This window comes from Mesoplodon densirostris, chromosome 16 (genome assembly GCF_025265405.1).
Source record: "Mesoplodon densirostris isolate mMesDen1 chromosome 16, mMesDen1 primary haplotype, whole genome shotgun sequence".
Classification (NCBI taxonomy): domain Eukaryota; kingdom Metazoa; phylum Chordata; class Mammalia; order Artiodactyla; family Ziphiidae; genus Mesoplodon; species Mesoplodon densirostris.
The window spans coordinates 82,713,675-82,736,202 of NC_082676.1; the positions used below are offsets into that span (position 1 = coordinate 82,713,675).

At 43.4% G+C, this 22,528-nt stretch overlaps 1 long non-coding RNA gene across 3 annotated transcripts in view; it reads right to left on the reverse strand.

Moving 5' to 3' along the window:
* The window catches only part of LOC132476341 (uncharacterized), an 83,056-nt gene that overhangs the window by 21,450 nt on the left and 39,078 nt on the right, over positions 1–22,528 (reverse strand). For all 3 annotated transcript variants that reach the window (XR_009530126.1, XR_009530128.1, XR_009530127.1), the window contains exon 3: positions 9,628–9,723. This is a non-coding gene — a long non-coding RNA (uncharacterized LOC132476341). The remainder of the gene's footprint in view (positions 1–9,627; positions 9,724–22,528) is intronic.

Sequence of the window (22,528 nt, forward strand, 5' to 3'; positions counted from 1 at the left end):
TTAACAGTTTGGGAAGTAAAGAAAATGCAAGTAATCTTAATTTCTCAACTCTGGTTTCTAAAAATTCTCTTTCTGGGACTTGACATACACCCATCCAAAGAGAAGTCTCCAAGACAGGGAGAACCAGAAAGAATTCTGAGACAGTGGTTAAAGCAGCTTCTCAGACACGTATTCACCACTGGGAGTCTAAGTAAGTCATCTTGACTTGCCCACAAATACTAAAATGTCCTACCTACAGTACCATGTGGACTTTGGTTAATTTGATCTTTCATCTTGATCCCCCTCCAGGTAAATTATCTTTGCATCATGGGTGGAAATAAATGAAATAAACTAAAGTAAGAGAAGAGAGAATGACTGGGGGATGGTTGTGCTATTTTATCCTGTTATCAGGGAAGCCCTCTTGGAGGAGGTGATGTTGAGCAGAGACATGATGGTGTCACCTGAACATTGGTGCACTGACCCAGCTCACACTGGCTCCTGAGAACAGATGGGGCATATCTCTTCAATGACCTCACATTGGTAGCTTAAAATCAGCCACAGTGGGAGGATTTGCATACCAGAAACCAGCAAATGCTATGAATCAGGACATTTTTTTTTCAGATAGTCAGCACTCAATTGCATGAAATATCCAGGGAAAGCAACTTCCTGGTAGAAAGAACATCCATAAGAAGGCCCTGGACTGGGAGAGTCCTTTATATGTGGAGCCATATCAAGAAAACCAGCATTTCTAGAACAATGGTTCTCATCACCTGGGAAATTTTTAGAATTACAAATTCTTGGCCTCTACCTCAGAACTACTGGATCAGAAACTCTGGGGACAGATTCCAGAAATCTGTTTTGAAAAGCTCTCTAGGTCCTGCTACACAGGGACATTTGAGAACCGCTGGTCTAGACTGAGCACCATTATCAGGTAGGAAGGTGGAAGGAAGGAAGCGTGGAGACAGCGTGGGCTAGGATTTGGTGGGAGAGGCAGAAAGGATGAATAACAATGTGAGGGGGACAAAATCTGAGCTTAAAGCTGACAGAACTGGTTGACTGCATTAGAATTCTTTATTTCTTTATTTATTTATTTTATTCATTTATTTTTGGCTATGTTGGGCCTTTGTTGCTGCGCTTGGGCTTTCGCTAGTTGTGGTGAGTGGGGACTACTCTTCGTGGTGGTGCGCAGGCTTTTCATTGCGGTGGCTTCTCTTGTTGCGGAGCACAGGCTCTAGGTGTGCAGGCTTCAGTAGTTGTGGCTCATGGGCTCAGTAGTTGTGGCTCATGGGCTTCAGTAGTTGTGGATCGCAGGCTCTAGAGCGCAGGCTCAGTAGTTGTGGCACACGGGCTTAGTTGCTTCGCCCGGACCAGGGCTCGAACCCGTGTCCCCTGCATTGGCAGGCGGATTCTTAACCACTGCGCCACCAGGGAAGCCCTGAATTAGAATTCTTGAATTTATAAATGAGAGTCCTCCTACTCCAAGAGGCTTCTATGAAAAAGAATTTGTTGACTCGAGTAACAGAAAAGTCAGATGGCAGGCATGGATGGATTCAGGAACTCAAATAACATCATCATGGCTCATCTCTCCCTTTCCTCATGGCCCATTTCCCCCCCTCCTCTATGACATAATTCTCAGGTCGGCCACCTCGTCTTCAAGCTTACATCCTTTCTTTTTCTTTTTTTTTTTAAATTAATTAATTAATTTTTTGGCTGCATTGGATCTTTGTTGCTGTGAGCAGGCTTTCTCTAGTTGCAGCGAGCAGGGGCTTCTCTTTGTTGCAGTGCACGGGCTTCTCATTGTGGTGGCTTCTCTTGTTGCGGAGCATGGGCTCTAGGCACATGGGCTTCAGTAGTTGTGGCACACAGGCTCAGTAGTTGTGGTGCATGGGCTTAGTACCTCCGCGGCATGTGGGATCTTCCCGGACCAGGGCTCAAACCCGTGTCCCCTGCATTGGCAGGTGGATTCTTAACCACTGCGCCACCAGGAAGTCCCAAGCTTACATCCTTTCTACAGCTAGCAATACCATAGGGAAGATGGTTTCTCTTTTCCAAGTGGTCCAAGAGGAGTCCCAGAATTAAGTGAATGGCTCACTTTGGATCCTGTTCCCATTGCTGGACCAAGTTTGAAGGAAATCAAAATATGTCACCCCCAAATATGCCTCTTTGGTATAAAAATTATTTTCACCTGAAAGCAATTAAGAAACAGTAAATGCAGAAAAATTCCTCCTTTCTGCCTAAAAGCAGGAAATCAATTCTCCTTTTACTGGAGATAGACTCTTATCAGCCCAGAGATGGCAACAGCAGAATCTGCAAACAGATGTTGTTAAACTTACCTAGTTACTTCTTCACCATTTACTAACCCCAGCCCAAACCCCTGTATCTTATCAATTCTTCACAAATGTATTGTTTCTTTGTCTAAAAGATTTAAAAGCTGCCTGTTCTGTTCACTTCTTCAGGTCTTCATTCTCTTGTGAAGGCTCTCATGCACATATAAAAATTAGAATCCCATTAACCATGGAAAGAAACAAACATTTTAAGTCAAATCTCTGTCCCAGGGTCTGCTCCTGGGAGAAACCAAATGAGGCACAGGGCTAAGGGATTATGACTATGTGTTTTGGTTGCTGAAGTTCAGGAACTTAACAGTTGGGGAAGCTAAGACCTTCACACAAGTTTTGAGAGCGCAAGGTTGATAAGGCTAAATGCCTACAAAAAAGTGTGTATAGCAGATATTTGGAGGGAAAACCAAGAAGTCAGAATTTCACAAAGTGTGCTGAGGATCAAGGGCAGATTCCCAGCTCCCGCTGTGTCTGTAGAGTTGCCATGTCAGACAGTGTCTCTGAAAAGGAGAAGCTGTGGGGGGAACCTGGTGGGTGTCAGCCCAAGAAATAGGGGTAGTTCATCTGCATATCTTTTAGTGACCTTCCGGAATGACAGCCAAGCCACCAACGCTTCCCTGTTTGCAAATGATAGAGATTTCATTTCTGGGGACATCGGGATTGATGCGGCGGCCACAGTGCCATTAGACCTGGAAGATGCTCTGTTCTCATTACTGTCTCTTGGCAACATAGCACCAGATGCTGCCGTGAATATTAATGATCCTCATTCATGTAACCTTTAGCGCCTTCCTCCAGCTCCTCCAGGCTGCACTGGGGGACCGCTGCTATCTGCTTCTGCGGTCTCCATCTCAACAAATCTTTTCTTCTTCTCCTCTTGTTTGAGAAAAGAATTATTAATGAGATTTTTATCTAAGGAGAGGGTTTTTACTTCTCTATGGAGACGCTCACTTTCCAAGCGAGATCCCATTTTCTAAGAAAGATAACGGCAGTCCCATTCTGCTGGAGCTTGTCTGTGATGGCTTTCGTTGACTTTATCTGCTGGTTGGAATATGTAATTTTTCTAATATCTTTGCTTCCTCGTGTGCAGGGTTTAAAAATAAATGTGGAATTGGACAAAAGGGGAAATCAAATAGTACTAAAATCTCAATGGGTTTCTTTTTATAAAATTTATTTATTTATTTATTTATGGCTGTGTTGGGTCTTCTTTGCTGCGTGCTTTCTCTAGTTGTGGCGAGCGGGGGCTACTCTTCATTACGGTGCGTGGGCTTCCCAATGTGGTGGCTTCTCTTGTGGAGCGTGGGCTCTAGGCACGTGGGCTTCAGTAGTTGTGGCACGCAGGCTCAGTAGTTGTGGCTCACGGGCTCTAGAGTGCAGGCTCAGTAGTTGTGGCTCACGGGCTTAGTTGCTCCACGGCATGTGCGATCTTCCCGGACCAGGGCTCAAACCCATGTCCCCTGCATTGGCAAGCGGATTCTTAACCACTGCGCCACCAGGGAAGTCCTCAATGGGTTTCTTAGTTTTTATCAGCTTCCAACAACTTCAGGGCTGGAGTGATGTGTGTAATAGTGGTCACTCCAGGCTTGACTGCCTGCTGTCCTTTGGCTTCTCGTGCTAAGGGGCCTACCCTTGACAGCAAGGAATTGCTCCAAGCTGAGCTGCCTAGTTCCTTTAGCTCTTTGTTTTGTTTCTTTAGACCTCTAAAATATTGGCCAGAGGTTGTTCTTGCGAGTAATTCAAGGCACCGCAGAGGGTAGAATCTTTCCCTTTCCTTTTCCCTTCTTTGCCCTAATATTTAGTGAGAGGTATAATTAGTGGTTTCAGAACACAAACTTTAGAGGGATCCAGGACAATGTATGGCTCCATGATTTCCTATTTGTGGATTCCAGGGCTTGTTGCTCAATCTCACTTCTCCTCAGTTTCATATCTGTAAACTGTAGCCAAAGGCACCCAAACTCCCCAGTTTGTCAATAAGTTAAAAGACATCAGATATGTGAAATGCTTAGCCCAGTGTCTGGCACATAGTAAGGACTCAATAAATGGTAGCCTGGAACTGTTTAATTGTGTAATCAGTGGCCCCGATTGACACATACCTCCTCCACACTCCTCATTCATGAGAGTCTAGAGTTGGCTGTGTGACTTGCCTTCACCAATGGGACATCAGCAAATGTGGCTGAAGGAGAGGCTTGATAAGTGCTTGTGCACTGGGGCTTTCCCTCTGGGAAAGCTGCCCCCACCATATGAGGAAACCTAGTCTAACCCACTGGAGAAGGAGGGGCCACATGGAGAGAGAGACCCTGCGAACCCTGAAGCTGAATGCAGCTGCCCAAGCGAGACCAGCTCAGGGCAGGAAAACCATGAGGCTAACCATGGAATTTTGAGAAAAAAATTTTTTACTTAAGTTACTAAGCTTTGGAGTCATTTGTTATGCAGCAAAGGCTAACTGATATACCTAAAGGCAGCTGCTTTCATAACTGTTGTCTTATTTAAATCACACAATAATCCTGTGAGGTGGATGATGTTATTTTCCACTTTACTGATGATGAAGTGGAGGCTCAAGGCTCAGGTATGTGTCTCCTTGGTTGTCCAGATCCTTCAGGTAGTTGCTGAGGAAGAAGTGCAAGGTACAGGGCAGATTTACTTATTTATTACTTATTTACTTATTGAAGTATAGTTGTTTCACAATGCTGTGTTAGTTTCAGGTATACAGCAAAGTGATTCAGTAATATATATTCTTTTTCAGATTATTTTCCATTATAAGTCATTACAAGATACTGAATATAGTTCCCTGCACTATACAGTAGGTCCTTTTTGTTCATCTATTTTATATATAGTAGTGTACATCTGTTAATCCCAAACTCCTAATTTACTGCCCCCCTTCCCCTTTGGTAACAATAAGTTTGTTTCTATGTCTGTGAGTCTGTTTCTGTTTTGTAAATAAGTTCATTTGTATCATTTTTTTAGGTTCCACATATAAGTGATATCATAGGATATTTGTCTTTTTCTGTCTGACTTACTTCACTTAGTCAGAAATCTCCAGGTCCATCCATGTTGCTGCAATTGGCATTATTTCATTCTTTTTTATGGCTGAGTAATATTCCATTGTATATATATATATATATATATATATATATATATATATATATATATATATACACCCCACATCTTCTTTATCGATTCATCTGTCACTGGACACTTAAGTTGCTTCCATGTCTTGGCTATTGTAAATAGTGCTGCTATGAACATGGGGTGGATGTATCTTTTCTAATCAGAGTTTTCATCTTTTCTGGATATAAGCACAGGGCATATTTAAATGCTGTTCTTAGATGAAACAAAATCTTTTCACTCAGGTAGGATCCTATGTGGGATCTCTTGGTATTTGATAGCTGTTCTAAAATACAGTTAAGGAAGCATGCTTGAGCTGAAGAAATGAGCTTAGAACTAACCCTGCTATACTCTCCTGCCTTAGCAAAGGAGGCTGGCAACAGTTTCTCATCTGACATTGCTAATCACCGTTGTTGGCTTTGCAGATGCACTGGTGTCACTTTCCAGGCCAACAGAGGAATGGAAGATTCCAGTGGCCACTGGTCCTAAGAGCTTAGATGCAAGGTAATCTTTCTGATGGCCTCTCAACCCTGATTCTGGGCTGACTTTGTCTTTCAGTGGAATAAGTTACTGCACACCCAAAATGGCCCCCAATTTCCATCATCAGAAACACATTCCTTTGGTTAAACTTTGTAGTCTCTAAAAGCCTCCTAGAAATTTCAAATCTCCCCAAAAGGACAGCACATCAAACCAGTTAATTCCTTACTGTGGAGCAGGACATAGAGTAGATTTATATTCATTGGTGGTCAGTGTTGATGCATTGGTCTAGAGCAGCAATGTCCAAGAGAAATAATGTGAACCACAGATGTAATTTTTAATTTTCTAGTATCTACATTGAAAAGTATAAAGAAACTGATGGAAGTAATTAAAAATTTTTTTTATCTAACCCAATTCCAAACTCTTTTTATTTCAATATGTGGTCAATATTTTTAAAAATTATTAATAAGATACTTACTTTACATTATTTTTCTTACCAAGTCTTCAAAATCTTGGGTGTGTTTTGGATTTATAGCAGATCTCAATTCCAACTCACTACATCCCCAGTGTTCAGTAGCCACATAGGGCGGGTGGCTACCATGTTGACATCACGGATCTAAAGACTCAGTTTACTGGATTGTAAAGTGGGGACAGTAAGCTGCCCTCATGATGTGCTGTGCAGATTAAATAAGATCATATGTGAGAGTTCTATGTCATTCCTACAGGACCTCACAGGGTGGCCCAAAAGTCTTCATGCAGTTGTAAGCTTTAACAACCTCAGAAGTATCAATGTTACAACCTACAAAAATCATCCTTTGGAAGTTTGATTGTTTACACTTACTTGACACATTTACTTTCACAAATTTTAAACAATACATTTTAAATTTAATATTTTTATGCCACGTTTTCTGGGTGACGGTTTTTCAGGCTGGTGGCTGTGTCATCACCTGATGTAGTCCCATTAGGCTGTTTCTTGCGGGAGTCACGTCAAAACTATCATGTATGAAATGAAGCCTCAGTTACCAGATGGTGACAGAATAGCCACTGATGAAAGTTTACAATGTTCGAAAGTTGACTAGAGCGATACATAGCACAGGATGGTGGGGAAGTTGAATTTAATAGGAACATATGACTATTGTAAAATTTTAATAATTAATCTTTCAGATGCTATTTGTTGTAGGCTTATAGCATTTACACTTCCCATGTAATTAAAGCTTAAATTGGTACTAGCCTTCTGGACACCCTGTATTTACGTTACTCACCAAAAAGGTGATTAGAATTGTTTCCCCCAGTCAATCCTAGCCTGTCTCCACAGAATGATCCCCCAAAGGGCTGTGCTGCAAAGGCTGCTTTGCTAACTCTAAGGGTCAAGAAATCTGTGGTGATGGACAGTTCTTACATGGCCTGGAAAATTCCTCACTCCAATTTGTCTGTGAGAATTAAGACCTACCTACCTCAGCGATCAGGCAGCCATTTTCCCTGCACTGTGGGACAACTGGGCTGCTTTGTATTTTTTGGAGGCATTGAGGGGAAGGACCCTGCAACAATGCACAGAGATCCTAGGTATTATATATAAACTGCCATATCTTGGTGAAGCACAGTAGTGGAATTGGTAATAGTGAAAACCCCACCAGGAAAGCCTAAATAACTTGTTTTCAAAATCAGAAGAATTCATGCTTTTGGAAGGCTATGGCTAAGATTTTCATTAGTCCATCCATCCACCTCTGTGTTTATTAAGAAAAAGTGTCCCTTCCTCTGAGACAGAAATAGCCCTGCCCTGGAGCACATGGCTTGGTGAGTGGAGTATCGCTGGATTTCAATTCAACTACTTGATTGGGTGTCTCTGTAGACAACCTGTACAACTGTACACGATGGCCCTGGTTACTATCTGTTCACATTGCCTCTCAAGACTGAAATGGTACAACAAGTGGGGCCGCAATCTAGCTGGCTCACAGACCAGTTTGAATAGGCTATGCTCCATTGTTGGGCTATGGTCCATTACCCTACCTTTAAAAATTAATCACATAGAATACTCACCTTGTCCTTTTAAGGACAAGAAAGAAAGAAAAAAATGAATCTAAAAGTCCTTAGGGTTATTTAGAAACAATGGAACTCAACTTCTATCCTAAAAGACCACTAAAAGACATTTCACTTCATTAATATTTTATGCCTTTTCCTTAGAGCAATTGAATATATCACATATCACAAGACCAAATTACATTTATTCCCAATAATTTAAAACTGGAATTTGAGCCAGGAGAACCCAGAAAGGAAGGAATGCTTTTTTACCACTGTCTAAACGAGTCATACTGTTCCTGAGTGAGGCCATGGCCCTCCAGACCAGAAGAGTACACAAAATTGCCCAACAAATGAAGAAATAACACTGATATTATGTCCAGTTCATTTTCTCTGGCTTTGATTAGAGATTAAACGATTCCCAAAGAATGGTAAAAACAAGAGAAAATATATATTCCCCATGTGTTGGAGTAGATGGCATAAGGAAATTCAACGAACTGTTGATAAAAATACATACCCATAGAATTGACACTTATTGGTGTAAAGAGAATTGTGAAAATCTAATTGGCCTTGATGGACACACAATCATTTAGCTTTATGATTCTAAATAAGATGGAAAGAGAACTTGTTCCCCAGTTTCAAACAGAATTTTAGCACTACCCAGACACTTCCTATAATTGCACCATTACTTTTGGTGAAAATGACAGGTCAGGAAATCTTCATTTTCTTATGCCATTTCTGGACTGGTGAACACTGCCTTTCCTCTCTCCCTGTCACATACACGCACAAATACACCTGCTTCAGTCCGCCATAATTCAATGTAATGGTTAATTCCTTTCAACCTAATTCTCTCCTTCACATCCTATGGTTATAATCTGAACTCATCCAGAGAAATGGGGAAAGACAAACTGCCTTTTCTTTCAACTTTGCTCTCAGGAGTTCAGAAAACCTCTAATTTCAGCTGCTGTGTGCAGCAGACACTGTTGGTCTCCTGCCCATCTCCTATTGCACTCACCATCCCAATACTTGTTGAGAGCATTCTTCTGCAAGATTGCTACTCTCTACTTGATGGCTTTCTCTCAGCCTGTGTCTGGACCAAGCCAGAAATGCCAAAGAGTTAATGCCATCAAGAGTATCACTTTGTCAGTGACGGATGGGAGCTGGAGGATAAATGCCCCAGCTCCCTCATCCCTTGAACAGGACAAGGTGTGCTCCAGATTGTTTTCTCAGCTGGGGGCCTGCAGACAAGGGTCACTGGACAAAATACAGGATGTCCAGTTAAAACTGAATTTCAGTTAAGCAACGAATAATTTTTCAGTTAAGTCTATCCTAAATATTGCATGCCACATTCTTTTTTTTTTTTTTTTTTTTTTTTTTGCGGTATGCGGGCCTCTCACTGTTGTGGCCTCCCCCGTTGCGGAGCACAGGCTCCGGACGCGCAGGCTCCGGATGCGCAGGCTCAGCGGCCATGGCTCACGGGCCCAGCCGCTCCGCGGCATATGGGATCCTCCCAGACCGGGGCACGAACCCGTATCCCCTGCATCGGCAGGCGGACTCTCAACCACTTGCGCCACCAGGGAGGCCCGCATGCCACATTCTTGAACCAAAAAAAATTATTTGTTGTTTGTCAGACATTCAAATTTAATGAAGTATTTTTATTTACAAAATTTGGCAACTCCACCCAGAGAAATTGAACCCCAGTTGCCCACATGGTTACCTGTTGATACTGCAGAAGGTTTTGGCCTCCTTCCCTGTAGCATTTCACCTTTCTCCTACCGATGCTTCCTGGGACTCCCTCCCACCTTCAGTTTCCCTAGAAGGAGAGTGTGAGAAAGGGGTTGTTACACAAGTGTTTTATTGAGGGAGTGCTCCTAGGAGAAACCTGAAAGTATATAGTGAAGCAGGATAGGGGAGGGGAAGGGGCTGAGCAAGGGTGTGGTTTTAGGAGGAGTCTGTCTTCAGCCAGATTCCATGGGGTGCTCCGGAGAGCATGACTGACACCACAGGGTTATCATACCTTGAGTTACAAGGGACTGACTTTTGCCACCTCCCCATCCCCACCCCCCGACTATTCAGCTGTTGGCTGTTTACCCAGATGAATGCAAGGTAAAAAGGTATAGGCAGATACCAACAACATCTACAATACCTCCCAGACAGCTTGCCCTCACATCTTTGTCTCAGGGTTAATTTCTGGGCAAGCTGAACCCAGAACACTAACTATTAGTAAAATCGTTGATGGTTCCTATTCCTCAAGGATAATCATTTTCTGAGAGACTAAATTATGTAACTCCCTTGAGGGCTGGAACTGCAACTTATTGGCAACACTTCACACATAATACATGGTCAATAAATATTTGTTGAATTGAATTGTACATGGAAGCGTAACGGATGGAAAGTATCAGTAATATAACTATTAATAAAAATCATACTTCTGTTTAGTGCCTACTACTATAAACTAAACTAGGCACTCTTAGGTTATTCACTCTTAGCAGCAAAAAAAAAAAAAAAAAAACCCAAAAACAAAAACAGCACTGCAATCATGTCTCAAAAATACTCTGGAACTAGCCCCAGCCTTGTTAGATCCTTAGTGAATTAATAAAACATGGGAACTCAGAGTCTTGCTAAATGTTGTTGAAGCACAGATGAAGCAGCTTAGAGATGGGAGTTGAGGGATGATAAAAGATCTGCCTTCCCAAAACATTTCCCCTGGTGATGGTGAGCTCTCCTTTTTGTGTAGGCAGCCAACTATGTCAAGGACATGTACAGCACTGCCCGAGCCCTTGATGAGAACCAGAAGGCCCACTAGTCAAAGTTGTCATTGTCTAGATCTCAAGACACTGCCTCACCCAAAGAAGCCACTCAGCCCTACTGACACTGCTTGGTGGGCACTGAACCTTCAGAGGATGGGTGCTTGGGAAGGAGGAACAACAGATGGGACACTGAAGCATTACATGTTGATGCAATCAGTTTGGATGGGACAATGCAACTTAGCTCTTATAGGGCAGTGGCAGGGGCCCTGGGACACTGGACACACTAGATTTGATGGACCTCAGTCAACACTGGATTGGGTCAGACACAAAAGAGAATGATCAGAACTCTAGGCATGGAGTCACAGCAGGAACAGAGATAACGTGCCATTGAGTCTTTTTTTTTTTTTTTCTTTTTGCGGTATGCGGGCCTCTCACTGTTGTGGCCTCTCCCGCTGCGGAGCACAGGCTCCGGACGCGCAGGCCCAGCGGCCATGGCTCACGGGCCCAGCCGCTCCGCGGCATATGGGATCCTCCCAGATCGGGGCACGAACCCGTATCCCCTGCATCGGCAGGCGGACTCTCAACCACTGCGCCACCAGGGAGGCCCGCCATTGAGTCTTTAAGTGCGCTTGTTTGAAGACAGACTTGACCATAGAGGCAATTAGCCAATCATCTTGGGAAATGGAGAAATAGAGGTAGGTTTTCAGAAAATATTTGTTTTTCAAAGGAAAATGTGCAGAATATTTGATATTGTGCAAGGTCAGGGGGTGTGTATATCTATGTAGCCAAACCCTGGGCAGTCAGAGGCATTTGGCAAGCTTGGAGCTCAGGGGTGTGGGATGGGGTGGTGGAAGGGGGTGAGGATTAGACAAATATGTAAGAGTGAAGTAGGAATAAGGGAGCATTAAAGAGAAAGCTAATGGTCAACCACGTTGGAAGACTCTTTGGTGGTATCCAGGAAAACTAAGCATTTGAACACTCTATTATCCAGAGATTCCACTATATTGTATATGCCCAACAGAGAATTTACATGTGTTCAGCAAAAGTTAAATACAGAAATGATCAAGGCAATAGTATCTGTGACAGCCCCAGACTGAAACAACCCAAAGTTTCATCACAGTGGAATGGATAATTGTGGTATATTCACACAGTAGAATACTACTAGCTGATAGTATTATCAAATACTAGTAGTATTATCAGAATAATACCTCTAAAAATAGTAGTAATATCAAAAGAGATCTACGATTACAGGCAACAACATGGGTGACTCTCAAAAGCATAACGTTGAGTGAAAGAATCCAGGCATCGACAAGTACTTACTTTATGATTTCATTGCTATAAAGTACAAAAGCTCCAGTGAAACTAATTACACTGCTAAATGTCAGAAGAGTGGTGACTTTGCCTGGGGACAGGATAGTGACCGAAAGTGGGCATCAGGGGGCAGCCGATGGGGGGGAGTGGTGTTCTATTTCTTGACCTGGGTTTGGTTACTTTGATAAGCTGGTAAGTTCAATTTGTGAAAATTTGTGGAGTTGTATACTTAGGATTTACTCTGTACGTATATTATTCTTCAATAAAATATTAAATGTAATGTAACAAAAGAAAATTATGGAAGGGAGGAGACAAAATTCACCTATGTCCTAACTTTGCCAAGTGGCAAACTCCGCCCCACTCTGTCATTGTTTTCTACAGAACATGTGAAGGAGGGACAATGTAGGTAGTTGAATAGTCCTTGGCTTTCAGAGTGTGGAGGGGCAATGGTCAGCTCCTTCTAGCTCCCCTGGGAGCAGACAGCCCCACTATATCATTCCAAACAGGTCATCCTAGGGATGACCTAGGGATGACATTTAGATGTCCTGTTGTTTGAGAGATAACCGTTGTTTGAAAATATGCACAAACAAAAATGCAGATTCATAAGACAATTCCAGAGACACCAGCTCACGGATTCCTAGATCTTCATGCTGCCATGAATGCAGCTCAGTTACACACTGATGGGTCTACTTTCCACCTCATCATTTTCTTCAGATTGTCTACTCCCTTGTAATCTCTGCTGGAACATGGCCCAGTAAGGCTTCTTTGGCCTTAGTTCTACGATCTAAAATATGTGTTTCTCCAGGGTGATTAATTCAAATTCCCAAGAATCCCTAAGATGAGCTTTTTGTAGGTTGACGACAAACCCATGAACAGACGGACCTTGAAGGAGGTGGCTTCTCCTCCGTGCATCAGCTGGGGTGCTGGTGAGTCAGGGTCACATGACAGAAATCATTCGGCCATTTTAGCATCACGGGACTCTGGGCAGTTTTTTCTAGAAGGGGGTGGTCTTCCCAGGACTCAGACCTGAAACTCCTCTACCCTCCCCTCTTCTTTAGTCTCCAAAGTCAAATTCTCAAAGCAGTCGTGTACAGTAAATTTTCTTTTTGCCTGTCTGGTCTGAGTCTTGTCTTACTTCTGACCTATGTATAGTCAACTGTCAAGTTTTCATATGACAGTAATAAGAAGAGCCCCCCAAATTCTCAGAATTTCCCTGAACCTGCATGTGGGGCATGAGTTTCCACGTCCCTTTCATCCCAATCGTTCACCAGGTCTGTTCAGCAGTGGCAACAATGGTGGGTTCGTGGTTCAGCTCCTTCAATTTCCTCTGCTGCCTACCTTCTGGCAGCAATGTTAGCAAGCAGTGAAATGGTCAGAGAGTGGTGGAGTGGAGGCCGGAGCCAGGGTGCTGAATAATGAGCTTTTGAGTAACAAGACTTGATTGAGCCACGGGCTTTCTGAGGAGACTGGAAGGGGAGGATGGGCCCCTCTTGGCTGGGAGAGCGGATGCCCATCTGTGGGGAAGCGCCATGGGATCCACTGGCCTTGGCAGGGTTATAAAGGCTCCGGTTTCACTTGAATAAACTCTTCTTGAACACCATCTTCAGTGTATTTCCACAAATCTGTTTTCTCAGAGTGTTCAGAATTCATTCTTTTTTGGTTCTCCTGCTGCGCAAAGCAAGTAGAAACCCAAGGGATCCAGCCTCTCAATGTAAGATAAACACAGTTCTTTCTGGACCAGCTGAGCCAGAAGAAAATGAGGCCGGAAAATGAATAAGACGCAAGGTTAAAGCAAGCCAAATTGTTCTCAACCTTTTCTCACACGCCTCTCTCTGCCTGGTGAGTGAATGGAGGGACACATCACATCCTCTTTCCCCAGCTGCCAAGAGCTAGTCCACGTGCTCTTACCTATGATGCACTTTCTTATAGTTTTGCTTTCAAAGGCTTTTCTGTCCCAAATCATCGTCCCTTCCCCTTCGCCTACACACCTTCAGCCTTCCTCCACCTGCCCCATCCCCTCTAATCTCAATGATGATCTAATACACATTTGCACGCCAAGATGCCAACGGCTGATGATGTTATAAACGATTACTGCTTCAGGGTCACCTCCAGCATCCTGGCCACTGTCAGCTGCTATTAATGATGGGCCTTGGCTTTCCAGCCCTATTCCGGACCACTCTAACAACTCAGATGTTTTGGACAGAGCCCACTGGAGATGTACTGCCAGCCACAGCTGGGATCCAGACCTCAGCCAAGCTCTGAGCATCCATGCTCTCCTAAATCGGAGCATCTCCCCTAAATCAGAGCATCTCCCCTCTACCAGAGATAATGCCTGAGGCCCGGCCTTACCTTCTTCTGTTGGCCCCATCAGTCCGTTGGAAGCTGCTGTCCTGAATGTTTAGGTGCAGCACACCCAATTTCTGAGCCAGTCTGACCAAAGGCTGTCAGCTGCCATGTCCCACCAGCAGCAGGTGGGTGGTCTGGTTGAGTTAGCCAAGTGTAGCCAGAGGTAGCCCAGAGCCCGAAGGCGGAGCGCACGGTGACACAGCAGTGAGACAAGGAGCTGTGCTTCTGCCCTCCCAGAGCTCACGGATGGAAAATTCAGCCAAAACTCCAGGTGGAAGGGAGCCATGTGGCATTAAGAGGGCCTAGAACAGAGGGATTTGACCTGCTCAGGGAGGTCAGAGGGTGCTTGCCTGTAAAACTGGAAATCGAGCTGAGATCTGCAGGGAGAGGGGTTTACAAGGAACATGAGGGGAAAAAGTCCCAAGCAGAAGGAACAGCCTGCCCTGGGGAGGGATGGGCACAGCTATTCAAGGAGTTGAAAGAAACATCGCTGGTTGGTGGACCCGGGGAGAGGGGATGGGGCCACATCTTGGAGGGCCTTTATGTTCAGGACTGGTCCTGATCATAAATGCACCGGAATTTCCAGATGGAAAAAGACAGAGGGGCTGGGGAATTTCCAGCACAGCCAAGAGCACTGTTGCAATGATGGGTCATGAGATCTAAAGTGGATAAAAAGGCAATTGAAGCAAAGAGAAGGTTGATAGGAGAAAATGGAAGGGCTGTGGACTTGATGCTCTTGTAAAAGAGAAAAGTGGCCATGGTGAAATAATTCAAGTAGGGAGTTCCCTGGTGGTCTAGTGGTTAGGATTCTGGGCTTTCACGGCCGTGGCCTGGGTTCAATCCCTGGTCGGGAAACCGAGATCCCACAATCTGTGCAACGTGGCCAAAAGAGAAAAGAAGAGCAGGGCATGGAAATGCAGAGCTGGGAAAAGCAGGGCATGGAGATGCAGAGCTGGGAAGGGAGAAGGCAGCGTGGGCAGGCGTGGCTGAGAAGTTAGCACCTAGAAGCAGGGAGGCAGGGGAGTGGGGACAGGGAAGGAGATTTTCACAAGAATCCATTTGCTTGGCTAGCTGGAGCTAGGGACACTTTTTACATTTTGCTTATTTTTCTCTTATTATTATAGAAAAATATAAATATACCTATTTCTATTCACATACTATTCTTGACTAACATTTTTTTTCCCTGAGGAAGATTCTTTAAAAAAAAAACTTTGGAAATAATATCCAATCCACAGTGATGGTCATGGCAGATACCACGGAGGGTGGGAGCACCCATACCTACAAGGTGACTGATTGCCAAAGTCATCAAACTGAACGGTTGAGGTATAAGCATTTCACTGCCTAGAAATTTTACCTTCAAACTATAAACAAACATTGATGTCTAGCTAATAATACTCACACTGAAGTGTTTAAGGGTGACCTGTACTGATATCTGCAACCTACTAATAAATGCATCAAAAGATAAGATGGAATGTTAGGCAGATAGGTTAGTGATAAAGCAAATAAAGGGTCAAAAATTGTAGAATCTAGATGGTGGGTGTCTGGAGCTCATTGTACAACTTTTTCCAATTTTTTTTTTTAATGTTTGAAGGTTTTCATAATAAAACGGTAGAAAAAAACGTAAGCAAAGTAATTACTGTTTCAAATAAAACAGTGGTCCCCAACTTTTTTGGTACCAGGGACCAGTTTTGTGGAAGACAGTTTTTCCCTGATGGCTGGATGGTTCAGGTGGTAATGGGGAGCAATGGGGGGCAGCAGATGGGGAGTGATGGGGGCGGCAGATGAAGCTTCACTCTCTTGCCCACTGCTTACCTCCTGCTGTGTGGCCCGGTTCCTAACAGGCCACAGACCGGTACCAGTCCACGGCCTGGGAGTTGGGGACCCCGAAATAAAGGATATACCACAGAGGAAATAAAATTATTTTTGATGAATAATACATTTGGTTATCTACAATAAATGCACATATGTTTATGAAAACAGATGACCAACATTGAGACTAGGGAGGTAGAAAACGTGTCTAAGTGGGTGATTTTTAAAAAGTGGATTTTAAACAATGTCAAGAACGGGTTAAGTGGTTATCCAGCGGTGTGGAAGGATGAAGTGGGAGAGGTCTGGTGAGCATGGAGGAGCTCTGGGGCATTGAGGGTAGAGAAGGAAGTGGGTACAAGAAGCCTAACCATTGTACTCAGCTTCCTGGTCTGCAAGCGGCAATCCTACCTTTATTTGATTACACTAAAGATTAGAGCAATGGTTCTCCAAGTTGTGTGTGCCTTGCAGTCTCCTGGGAGACTTGTTAAGACACCAGTTGCTGGACCCCACCTCCAGAGATTTTGATTTCGGTAGGTCTGGGGACAGGGAGGGGAGGCTGAAGATGTTGCGTTTCTAAAAAGTTCCCAGGAGTTGCTGCGGCCTCTGGCCCAGGTTCACGTTTTGAGAACAGGCCCTCAGTAAGAAACTGAGTTTTAGTCACTCACCCCACATACACCTTCTCTTTTCATTCTCAGTAACTCCACAAGTAAACAGATCATTTTTTCAGGCAAATATAATTACAGGCAGAGACTCAGGTGTGAGGAAACCTACACAGGATTAATCTCCAAGGAACATGTATATAATAATTTTGGTCATCGTACCTGCTTTGTATCCTTGCATTTCTATTAAAATGTTACAATTTTCCCTTTTCTGAGGAGTACATATAGTATCACTTATGTGAGAAGATACTTGTTTTGTTCTTACCAGATGTATACATTTTTAAGAGCTTATATTTTATATGAAGGCATTAATTATCCATGTTAACTATAGTAAAAGGCATTTTTCAGAGGCTGTAGTTAGTTTTGAAGGGTATGTCCTAAAACTGGCAAAAGGGGAAGATGCCTTAGTGGTGATTATAGCTAATAACTCTGTACTATATACCTGGACATCGCTAAGCGAGTAGATCTTCAGTATTCTCACCACGAAAAAGAAACGGTAATTATGTGACAGGTAGGAGGTGTGGTAGCTAATGGTGATCATTTTGCAATATATACATGTATCAAACCATCACCTTGTACACCTTAAACTTACAGTGTCCCATGTCAATTATGTCTCAATAAAGCCAGAAAAAAAAAAAAGAAAACCAAAAATGGGGAGGGGATGCTCACTTACCTAATCTTTCATAAATGTCACATGTAAATGGAAATCCCTGTGTATACATGTTAAATACATGCATGCACACACATGCGTGCACACACACACTAATGCGTTACAGGCAAAGGGCCTCCCTGAATTTGAATAGTATGGTTTTTTTCATATCTTAATTTGGAGATTAAAGAAAATGTTTGATGTGGTGCCTATCCCCCCCTCCCAAACCCCACCCCACTGAATAGAAAATAGAAGACAGCGGTCACTGCTGACAACTGAATTAGTAGCTGGGAAGGTGAAGCACAAAGTGAAAAAAATGCTCTCAAAAAAGAAAGAATAATATAGAAATCATAAGGAAAAAAAACCTAAAGATTTGGAGGTCAGATCTGAGAGACCTAAACGAGACTAATAGGCGTTCCAGATGGAGTAGGTGGGACACACGGGAGGGAGTTAATCACTCACATAAGTGAAAACTTTGCTCATTTGACAAAACACTTGGTTTGCGGATAAAAGTGCTCACAGTTCCAAATGTGATTAATGAAAAAATACACACACTTCTACACATCCTGGTAAAATTATGAATGAAGGAGAAACAGTTAAATGTTCCTTTTCCAAGCAGAGGGAAAGGATAGCATTAGCATCATGCTGTTGCCTGATATGGGCCAATCCCACAGTGCCTCTGTTTCTGGAACTTTCAGGACCTAAAAGAGAGTCTGCTTTCTCTTCCACTTGCTCCACTTTGTGTGGGAGATTAAAGATGAATGCAGATTCTTTGTCATTTGCTGTTGAGAGGTGGATTTTTTTTCTCCTCCCCTGGAATCTGGGCTGGCCCCATAGAATGTGACAGAGTGATGCAGGGCCTGTTCCAGGCCTGGTCTGTAAGAGGACCAGCTGCTTCTGCTTCCTGCTTCTTAGAATATTGGCTCTTGGAATATTCATTCTCTGAACCCAGGTGCCATGCTGTGAGGGAGCCCAAGCCACATGCAGAGGCCATGAGCAGGCCTTCCTGCTGACAGCCCAACTGAGTTTCGATTCTGGGAAAGACAGTGAGTGGTTGGAATCAGAATCTTCTTTAGTGGACTGGGAGGGAAAATTCTAGAATAGATAGGCTTTAGTAATCCTACCAAACCTTACCTCCTTGGCCAGGCTCAGAGGGGTCCCTTAAAGGAGAGATCTAATAGTTTTTCTATAAGCAGAGAATTTCCTTATCTTCCTATTTCATCCTTTATAAAGGAATTATGCATAATTTCCCCCCCCAGTTTTATTGAGGAATAATTGGCATACATCACTGTATAAGTTTAAGGTATACAGCACGAGGTTTGATTTATATACATTGTGAAATGATTACCACAATAGGTTTAGATAACATCGATCATCTCATACAGGTAAATTAAAAAGAAAAAATTATTCTTATGGTGAGAAATCTTAGGATCTACTCTTAACTTTCCTATACTATATCATACAGCAGTGTTAACAATTGTATAGGTATATGTATATTTTTTGGTATACCTCTGGAGCCTTGTGATAGCGTTTAATCCTCTGTATTGCTGAGACCCAAGTCTTCTGCCTAGATATTACAGAATGTAGTTTTGCCAATAGATGTCCCTGATTGTCTAAGACAAAGGAGAGTGTTGAGCTCTTAGGCTATGAAATGGCAACCCAATGAGTGTTGTTACCATAAGATAAGCCGCCCCCCCCCCAAAAAAAATCCAACCAGGAAGGACATGGATACTACTGGAGTATTGTATTAACCCTGTCTTTTTTTTTCTGTATTCTGATGCTTTGACATCTGGGGTTTTGCTGACCCTTGAAGTGTTAGCCAATTCCTAGAGCTAGTAAACAACTCACCCAGGAGCAAAACATGCTTTTCAAATGCAAACTAACCAATCCAGAGCCCATACTCACCCCCTCTTTCATCAGGCTCTCACACTCTGGGCCACTACCCATCTGCCCTCATCACCCCAGGACCAGGTACCAGACAACCAGGGACAGCCTCCATGTCCCAGAACCCACTGAAATTATTCAAATTAGCCAGTCCTACACCTGCTTACCCTGCCTTGCCCACTCCTTGCAGTGGAAACCACAGTAAAGGCCCTTGGTCACAGCTGCCTTCTTTCTCTGTATGTGATCAACCTCGTTTTCTTGTGCAGCTCCCCACGACACGGCACGCTACCTCCTCCTGGGAGCCGTGACTAGCAAACTATCTTCTCAGTGACAACTGTCTCTTGATCCATTGTTTCTATATCTCAAAACTTTTATTAATAAATTAATTTTAAGCAAGCCTCTAGACATGGGAGCCAGGCTTCACTTTCTTCTGGATACTGAAAGATTATTATCTTAGTGATCACGCTACACGCTAGTGATAGAACAGCTTTGCCATGGATGATTTTAATCATCATACAAACGTATTCTAGGTGGCTTGTGGCAGGTTCTATTTTTCGAAGAAGGCTGAAACACTATCTTCCATTTCACAAGCTTTTCTGAATAATGTGATTTTATGCTCTTCCCACTTATTTCTTCCCCTTGAATCTTGTGATTGTGGCAGAAGGGATGCAATATGACATCTGAGGCTAGGTCACAAAAGACGAGAGAGCTTCTGCCTGGTTCTTTGATGGAACGGTCGCTCTAAGAACACTGCCACCATGCTGCAAGGAAGCTCAAGCAGCCTGTGGTGAGGACCACATGGAGAGTAACCAAGCCTTCCAGTCCAAAACCCTGGCTGAATTCCCAACCAACAGAGAAAACCACCTTGCTAGCCATGTGAGTGTGCCACCTTGGAAGTGAATCCTACCGTCCCTGGGTGAGCGGTCCCAGTTTATGTTTAGTAGACCAGAGACGAGCTGTTCTTGCTGAGCCTTGTCAAAATTGTGGATTCATGAGCTAAATAAATATGTGTTGCTGCTTTAAGCTACTGAGCTTTGGGGTTTTGTAACACAGCAATACATAACTGGAAAGCAGCCACATCACAAAGCCTCCTTTCATCCCTCACTACAATACACAGGAGGTTTATGGCCACGTCTGTGTCTGGCGCTGAAGGAGATTTGCTAAACAAAAACTCATTCTCAGAGATTCTGATTTAATGCAGATCAAGTGATCCTAACATGCAGCCAGGTGATTCTAACTCACCTGCACCTAGAACAATTAAATTAGAAACTATGAGGTTGGGACCCAGGCATCTGGATGTCTTAAAGCTCCTTAGGTGGTTCAAATATACGACCAGAATTGAGAACTTTATAACTAACCTATCTACAAAGAGAACGTTAGAGCTGCGCTTCTCAAACTGTAATGTGCATATCAATTGCCAGAGGATCTTTTAAAAAAAAAAAAAGCCAATTCTGACTCAGTCATTCTGAGGCAGGACCCCAGGTCTGCAATTCCATCAAGTTTCCAGGGGATGCTGATGCTGCTGGTCCCAGAACCAACTTGGAGCAGCTAGAAGTTAAAGTGCTCAGGAAGAGGGAAACAAAAACATCTGCAAAGTGTCCACAAAGTGTCCACAGTGGCTTGAGGGCTGAGGGCTCACATTGGCCCCCCAGGCAAGAAGCATAGGCACTGGCGAGGGGTCTGGGAACTCAGTGTTGCCAACTCAAAGGTCACAGTGAATGGAGAGGCTACCTCCTGGCCTCGGGCTTAGAACTGAATGAAAACATCACCATGAGGAAGGGGTACTAGGCTAGAATATACGATGATCTGAAATGAGCCATTTTCCTGTTGATATAATCCAGGCTGTGCTCTGCTGCAGGAGGGCTTTAGGAAAGATATCTTGTGGGTTCTGTGGTCCAGACCAACCTACTATGAGACAAGAGCTCTTCAAAGCCACAGCAGTTGGGCCTCTGGCTATTGATGTCTCTTCACCAATAACCTCACTGAGGAATGTTGGACTGAGAAGCCGGAAAAGAACCACTTTCAAGTCTCCAACAGCATCCAAAGAATGCTTGAGTAAATGGTCCTGTTGAATTTTGCTCTGGGTTATGGATTAGAAGGCAAGTTCTTTCTGCAATGTCTCCAGCTCCAGATGAGAAGGATCCAGAGCAAAGTGATTAATGCTCTAGACCAGGGGTTGGCAAACTATGTCCCAGAGGCCAAATCCAGCTTGCAGTCTGTTTTTCTATGGTCCTTGAGCTCAGACAGCTTTACATTTTTAAAGGTTTGTAAATGAACAAACAAATAAAAAACCAAAGATGAATATATGACAGAGCTTGTATGTGATCCACAAAGGCTAAAATATTTATCATCTGGCCCTTTACCAAAACAGTTTGCTAACCTCTGTTCTAGATTAAAAACTCAAGTCCCCTACTCAGTTGTCTTCCCTGCCACTAGAAGAACAAGGATCCTCCAGGCACATTTTTTAGGAGTAAATAGGAAATCTACCCATGAGAAATCTAGAATAATCCTTGCACACACCATCATCATCAAGTGGGCTAAAAATAAAGATCTAGGAGAGAAGAATTTCTAATTTTTAAATGCGGAGGAAGCAAGAAGTGAATGAACACTTTTCATCATAATACAAACGTGTTTCTCAGTTCTTTCATATATTCACTTTTTTATTCCTTTATTTATTTTTATTTAGGGGCTCAATTTTCTTTTCCTATGCTGCAGAAATCATTTCCTTAAGTGGGGAAAAAAGAAATGAGGAAAAGGTACTCTTTTGCCACATTGGACTCTCCCTATGAATCTTTGTTTTGAAAAACAGAGACCCAGGAACCCAACCGTATCAGTCAGGGTAGGGCAGCTGCTATAACAAATATTCCCCAAGCCCTCATGGCTCACTACAATAGAAGTTTATTTCTTCTGATATAAAGTCAAATGTGGATATCTCCAGTCATGTCTCCCACTTGGTCTGAGCAGTACCTCAGGAATTCAGGCTCCTTCAAGCTTGAACACTGCCAGTCGCCACACGTGCCCTCTAGGATCTTCACAGAAGGGTTGGGGACAGTGCAGAGAAGACACACTAGATTCTTACCACCTGTGCCTGGCAGGGACACATATCATTTCTCCTTACATTCCATTAGCCCAAACTAATCACATGGCCCCACCGAGCTGCAAGAGAGCCTGGAAAATGTAGTTCCCAGCTTGATGAATCTCATACTGTGT